This window comes from Natator depressus, chromosome 3, assembly GCF_965152275.1.
Source record: "Natator depressus isolate rNatDep1 chromosome 3, rNatDep2.hap1, whole genome shotgun sequence".
NCBI classification, from domain to species: domain Eukaryota; kingdom Metazoa; phylum Chordata; order Testudines; family Cheloniidae; genus Natator; species Natator depressus.
Window position 1 is genome coordinate 161,868,580 of NC_134236.1, and position 7,863 is coordinate 161,876,442.

A 7,863-nucleotide genomic window follows, 5' to 3' on the forward strand; every position below is an offset into this window, starting at 1 on the left:
TTCTTAGCCACTCGTATGCCACTTCAAGGCTACTGAACACTTTCAGCAGAACTCGAGGCATACGGCCCACTGATTACATTCTACCTACTTAAAATTCCTCTTGCTCTTTCAATTGGATATGGTATTCTCCTTCACTTCCTATCTTATACAATGATTTTGTTTGGTATGCATTGTTAAACAGCTGCTATTTTCTACTCCAGAGGTGGTTGAATTGCTTCCTATATATTAGGGCTGTCAAGTGATTAAAAAAATTAATCGCAATTAATTGCACTGTTAAGCAATAATAGAATACCATTTATTTAAATATTTTTGGATGTTTTCTACATTTTCAAATATATTGATTTCAATTACAACACAGAATACAAAGTGTACAGTGCTCACTTTATATTTATTTTTTATGACAAGTGTTTTCACTGTAAAAAAACAAAAGAAATAGTATTTTTCAATTCACCTAATACAAGTACCGTAATGCAATCTTTTTATCATGAAAGTTGAACTTACAAATATAGAATTATGTACAAAAACACTTCAATCAAAAATAAAACAATCTAAAATTTTTTAGATCTTGAAAGTCCACTCAGTCCTACTTCTTGTTCAGCCAGTTGCTCAGACAAACCAGTTTTTTCTACATTTGCTGCCCGCTTCTTGTTTACAGTGTCACCTGAAAGTGAGTTAATCGCATGAGTTAACTGCGATTAATCAACAGCCCTACTACATATACTTTTCATGAAGTACTTTGGCAAGAAAGGTGCTATATAAAGGTAAGATACTATAAAGGCTTTGTGCAACTAGTGTTTAATGGCCATTGGCATTTCTGAGCCTAGTACCAGAAGTGGCCATCTTGCTGAAAAATGATAGTCAGTGTATCTCTCTTGCCAGTTTGTGGGCCTTCAAAGAAGGCCCTCTCAAAGAGAGCAACACAAACTGGAACTTGCAAACTGGAACTGCAATTGCCTGCAAACCTGTGCTTGAACAAGAGAGACAGCCTGTGGGGTCTGGATGAGGAACCTGACTGGTATACCTGGGTGACACACGCCAGGCCCTCAAGAGCTGATACGTGGCTGGGCCACATGCACTGAGTCTGGCAGGGACTGTGGAAACACAGAGAAAGCTGGCTGCAGGCCGTCAAGTTAGAGAAGCCAGAGGAGAAACAACCTCCAAGATTGTTCTCTGCAGCAGCAGGAGGCAGAAAATTTGTCTTTTCCTGTCAGAAGGCCTGAGACTGACCAAGCACCAGCACCTCCACTATGGAGAGACCAAGCCCTAATATTATGCTGCACTCATGAGGACTGAAAGCTAGCTGAGCCTGGTAGGCCTTCCCTGAGCAGAAGCCAGAAGATGAACAGGGTTTGAAGCCACCACAGACTCCATGCAGCCAAAAGCAGGAGCGGTCCGCCTCCCAGCAAAGGATACTAGCTCTTCACATCAAGCTAAAGTGAGGAAACTGAGGACTTTCTCATTATTATAGGTGGGGCTGGTAGTGCTGCCTGCTATTAAGGCTGCCTGACATTTCCCTATTTTCAGTTGCTTATAACTTTGCCTAATTGTAACTATTTGGCAGGACAGCTTGCGTGCTCTAATGATCCCCAGAGTCTGTGTCAGCGAGGGCTTTTTGTTCCTGGTAGGTTCAACCATGCCAGATTGGTCTGTTAGGGAGAAGCCAGACAAAACAGACACCCTGGTCCTCCAGGTTGGGGGTTAGGCACAGGGCTAACAACGCTGTCCCGTAAAAAACAAAATCTTATGGGAACAGCGACGGAAAAATCTACCATTACTGTGGGTGATGGCCTTCAGGAGTTAATGACCCGTATGGCTGCCAGAGGTGAAAGCCAAAATGAAGCCACTGGCTTGAAGATTGACACGCTCAACACCAAGACAAAAAACAAACTTGGTTTTTGGAATGTACGGACAATGTACGAAGCAGGGAAGCTAGCTCAGGTCACAGCAGAGAGGAGCTGCTACAGCTTACACCTCCTGGGTGTCAGCGAGAGCAGATGGACGGGATCAGGAAGATTAACAACAGCCTCAGGAGAAACTTTGCTCTTTTCTGGATGGGATGATGGACAACACCATGAGCGTGTTACCATCCTTTTGAAGAAGGGAGTGGAGCATTCCCTGCTTGAATGGAAATCCATCAGCACCAGACTTATGAGAGCCAGACTGAAAGGGAAACAAAATATCATCCTGATTCAGTGTTATGCTCCAACAAATGACAGCGATGAAAAAATAAAGGACAAATTCTACCTTATGCTACAGGCAGAGTTAGAGAAAGTGACCTAACTATCATCATTGGAGACCTGAATGCCAAGGTCAGTAACGCAACACAAACAATGACAGAGCAATGGAAATACATGGGTGTGGCACTATGAATGAAAACGGAGAAAGGCTTGTTGATTTCTGTAATATGACTGACCTAGTCATCGGCAGAACCCTATTTGAACATCGTGAAATTCACAAGCTGAAATGGTGTTCTCCAAATGGCAGAGATAAGAACTAGATTGACCATATCATGATCAATGGCAAATGGCAACGGTCACTGACAGATGTGAAAGTGAGAAGGAGTGCAGATGTTAGCAGCGACCACCACCTTGTGATAGCCTCCCTGAAGCTAAAATTGAGAAGTGTGGGTCCACCAAACAAGGGACATAGACGTCATGATATTGACAAGCTAAAGTCCCTTGAAATACAGAGAGCCTTCATTCTGCAGTTAAATAACAGGTTTCAAGCACTTGCAGATCTTGATGAAGAGGAGGGGAATGCAGACAAGGAGATCAACAAGAAGTGGGACAAAGTAACAACAATTTATAAACAGAGCAGTGACGCCTGTCTAGGCTACAGGCAGAAGAGAAGGAAGGAGTGGATTATACCCAGCATATGGAACGCCATAGAAACCAGATGAGCCCTGAAGAAAAGTTTTAGACACAAAATCCCAGAATCTAAAGGACAAATACTGCTCGTGATATAGCAAGGCAAGGTAAAACGCCTTGTGAGAGTGGACAAATGGCATTATACTGATAACCTGCAACATAAGCAGAGGATGCAGCTGCTTATGGTGAGCAAGGAATCTACAAAATGACGCCCCTTATCATTGGTAAACGGCAGGCACCAACAAACACTCTCATCAGGAACAAACAAGGACACCTACTAACACTAAAAAAGAAATGCACTGGACAGAGCATTTCAAAGAATTGCTGAACAGGGAGCCACCTAAAGAGGAAGCAAACATCCAGGAGGCAGAAGAAGATCTTGATATCAACACAGACACCCCAACTAAGGAAGAGATCATTCAAGCCATTAAATCCTTAAAAAAATGGGAAAGCTCCTGGCAAGGATAACTTGAATGCAGAATTGTTGAAGGTAAATCCTAAATTAGCAGCATCTATCCTGGCTCCTCTATTACATCAGTCCGGAAAAGGGAAAAAGTGCCAATGGGTGGACCAATGGGGTTATAGTAAAGATTCCAAAGAAAGGAACTCTGTGATTTGTAGTAACTGGTGTGGTATCACACTTTTATCTGTGCCAAGCAAAATACTGTGTAAGATCATAGTCCAGCATATATCAGAGACAGTTGATAGCATTCTCAGAAAAGAGCAAGCTGGTTTTCGGAAAGGGCATGGATGCACAGACCAGATCTTCGCTCTACAAAACATAATAGAACAGTGCTTAGAATGGCAATGACTACTCTACATAAATTTCATAGACTTTTGAGAAGGCTTTTGATAGCATTCACAGGAACAACCTATGGCACACTCTGAGGGCATATGGAATTTCTTTCCTTATAATCGACATCATCAAAAAGCTTCTATTTCAACTTTATATGCAGCGTTGATCACAGTGAGCTCAGTTTTGAAGTCAAAACAGGAGTACATCAGGGGTGTGTCATGTCTGCAATCCTCTTCAACATTGCCATTGACCGGGTAATGCAGCGTACAACAGAAGACATGCCAAGAGGCATTAAATGGACACTCTTCTCATCCCTTGAAGACCTGGACTTTGCAGATGATGTCGCTCTCCTATCACATATCCTCAAAAAGAAAAGGAGGGCTTGTGGCACCTTAGAGCTGTAGCTCACGAAAGCTTATGCTCAAATACATTTGTTACTCTAAGGTGCCACAAGTCCTCCTTTTCTTTTTGCGGATACAGACTAACACTGCTGCTACTCTGAAACCTATCACATATCCAACACCATATACAAGAAAAAACAACTCTACTCAATGCATTCACAACAAATTGGACTGAAAATCAACCGCAATAAGACAGATATCATGACCTTTAATATTTCCTCACCATCACCAGTATGGATAGAGGATTATGTTCTCACCAATGTTGAAACATTCACATACTTGGGTAGCACCATCAGCCAGGATGGTGGAACAAGCCAGGATATCCAGAACAAAGTCAGTAAAGCCAGGAACACCTTCAGGAGCTTAAATACAGTCTGGAAATCATCAAAATACAACACCAAAACCAAACTGAAGATTTATCAGAGCTGTGTACTTTCAAAACTACTTTATAGTGCAGAATGCTGGGGAATGAGAAAGTATGACATGTCCAAACTGTCTTCATTCCATACAGCCTGCCTCAGAAAAATCCTCCATATCTTTTGGCCCAGAACAATCTCAAACCAAGATCTATTCACACAGTGCAGCCAAGAGGATCTGAGCACCATCATTGCCAGGAGGCATTGGAGATGGATCGGTCATGTGCTTCAGATAGAAACTGATTCCGTCACCAGAGTAGCAATTAGATGGACACCTGAAGGCAAGCGAAAACAAGGCTGCCCAAAAACAACATGGTGAAGAGCTGTGGAAGCCGAGCTGAAAAACCTGGGGCATAGCTGGGGAACCATTGAAAGACTTGCCAGAAACAGACAGGATGGAGGAGCTTCATCACTGCCCTAAATGCCAGAGGCGTAATGGGAACATGATGATGATTGATGATGACTAGCACCTCCTGCAGTTTTGAGTATCTAGCCCTTTGTTTCCTTTTACTTTATTTTAAAAAGGGTTAAAATGTCTGGAAATAAAATATTTCATCTTGGGTCAAACAAAATGAATTTTTTGTTGACTTTTTCAATTTTGCTGTAAAATACGTGGTTTGTCAAGTTGAACTGTTCCCCCACGCCCAACCCCTGAACTGCCAGCGAACCGAAAAATGAGTTATTTGCCCATCTCTCTGTGTGGAATTTAGAAGGGCTGTGTGACCTCATTTAGGTTTTTGTGTGACATCCCCCCCACCCCATCATGTGATAAGCACAGAGCTGGAGTGAATCTGGCATCCTTGTTTAATCTATTGATGGTACAGGGAAGGCATGTGGTAACACCTTTTGGTACTGGCAAGTAACGGAGGAATCAAAAAAGTGTCCCTGCTGGGACTCCCCAGGGATGAGAAGTCGTACATTAAACATGTTAGAGGTACGACTATCAGCCACATCAAATATTCAAGAGAAGGAGCCTTTTGTATTTGGGGGATACATGAATAATTTAATGTACTGCTGAGAGTTATGAAAGGAATTCATTGTCACTAATAAATAAAACAGAGCCCCTGTGAACTGGAGGGTGGCTGACGCTCCTCCAAGTGAATCGGTAAATTCATTCCCTTCAGAAATTATACAGGAAAACAGGCTCCAGCCCAAGGTGGTCTTATACCAACACCATTGTGTAGAAGTGCGGAGAAGATAGTGGGGTTTTTTTGTTTGTTTTAAGGGTCTAATTTTAGAAGTAGTCTTTAATTGTGTGGGTACAAGTGATTAAATGCAGATGTTTAGTGACCTCATTCCACCTGCAACTCTGACTGTTACATGCCTAATAAATATCCCTTGTGTCCGTGTATATTTGTGCCATTAAAATTGTGGGAGCACAAAGGGAATCTAGGTTGAGATGTTCTCAAAATCAGATCCTAAGATTATAACACTAGATTAGGTTCTGTTTGTTGACAATACTCTGATGTATTTATTTTATGGATGAAGGGCCTGTGACATTGCACCCCATAATGCTTTATGGAACTATGCTTATGAGTGTAATTATGAGATAACTGGAATAGGTTATATGGCATATCTAGCATAAAACATATCTTTGCAAAGGTTATGATCCATTGAATATATTCATCCTATTTGTAGGCATGTATCATTTTTATACCTGAAGTTATGAGGGTTGGCTCTATGCTTGTATTTAAAATGTTTGCTGTAGGAAGCACATCAGGCAAATTTGGTCAATCTAGTGTGAAGGGGTTATTCAGGTAATTGGGAGTACTTAACTAGCAATGGACTTTGGGAGACGTCAATTCACATTTGAGCTTTCCTGGGAACGTTTAAACTAACATGTAAACAAAGCCGTCGGCCTGCAAAAAACTGAATCATTCATAGACATGTAACTTGCCCAGATGGCTACAGACTCCATCTTGTTGCTGTAATTTTGCACAGGAGAACAAAGGGGTTTCTGCCCACAAGAGAGCGGACATAAAAGGCCCTGGAAACCCCTCCATTTTGTCTTCAGCTGGCTCAGAAAATAGCTTCTCCACCCGAAAGAAACTGAAACAAAGGACAGTAACTATGGGGGTGTGATTGCTGGACCCAGACTAGGAAGGAGTCTAGTCTTTGAAAGAAGCTTATTGGAATATCTCTGAGGGTGAGATTTATCTGCATTTAGTTTCCTACTGTATTAGGCTTAGACTTGTGTGTTTTTGTTTTATTTTGCTTGGTAGTTTATTTTGTTCTGTCTGTTATTACTTGGAACCACTTAAATCCTACTTTTTATACTTAACAAAATCACTTTTTGCTTATTAATTAACCCAGAGCAAATAATTAATACCTGGGGGAGCAAACAGCTGTGCATATCTCTCTGCCAGCGATATAGAGGGCAAACAATTTGAGTTTATGCTGTATAAGCATTATACAGAGTAAAATGGATTTATTTGGAGTTTGGATCCCATTGCGAACTGGGTATCTAGGTGCTAGAGACAGGAGAAGTTTTTGAGCCATTTTCTGTTAAGTCTGCCGCTTTTGGGGGATGTGGTTCAGATCTTGGTCTGTGTCTGTAGCAGGCTAGCGTGTCTGGCTGAACAAGGCAGGGTACTGAAGTCCCATCAGGCCAGGGAAAATGGGCTCAGAGGTAGTCTCAGCACATCAGGTGGCAGTCCCAAGGGGGTCTCTGTGACCCAACCCATCACAGGGCCTTCCAAAGGATTGACTTAGATAAGCACCCTGAAGTTTATCCAAAGTACTCACTGACTCTCTTGAGTCTGCAGAGATGGGATGGAAGTCTATAGAACCAACTTTCTAGGGAGATCTTCTAACAAAATGCTCTATCCTATGAGTACAATCTCTTGCTCTCTATATCCGCACTTACTTTTTTGATCCCTGCTGGTACTATGGCATGCAGAGGCATCCAAACTGAAAGAATAATGGAAACATTTCCAAACATCACAAACATTCTGCTGAGATTTGCTTCTAGAGCTGAGAGAAGGCTTGACAGGCAATGCAGTCTAATGGCTTAATGGCAGGTCCGAGAAAGAGGATTTCTAAATCCTAATCCTGCCTTTGAGTGAATCCTAATATGTTCTTGAGCAAGTCATTTAGTGTTGGATTGAAACCTTGCAATCCAGCCCAGGTAAACAGTGCATAGCTGACCAGTCCCAGGAGCAGGGCTGGGACAAAACTGATCCTCGGAGCACTACTCTGTGGCAGCACAGGTACATACTCCCTTCCCCGGGGAAGTACACGGCTCCAGCCCTTTTCCTGGTGCAGGCTAGTTTCCCCTTTGTGCCAGCTCACTTTTGCTGCCCAGTGTATTGTGGGAGCAGACCCAAAGCTCTGCCTATCTATACAGGAGGAAGAATAGCAGTCCTGCAGTGGCTGCTGCCCCC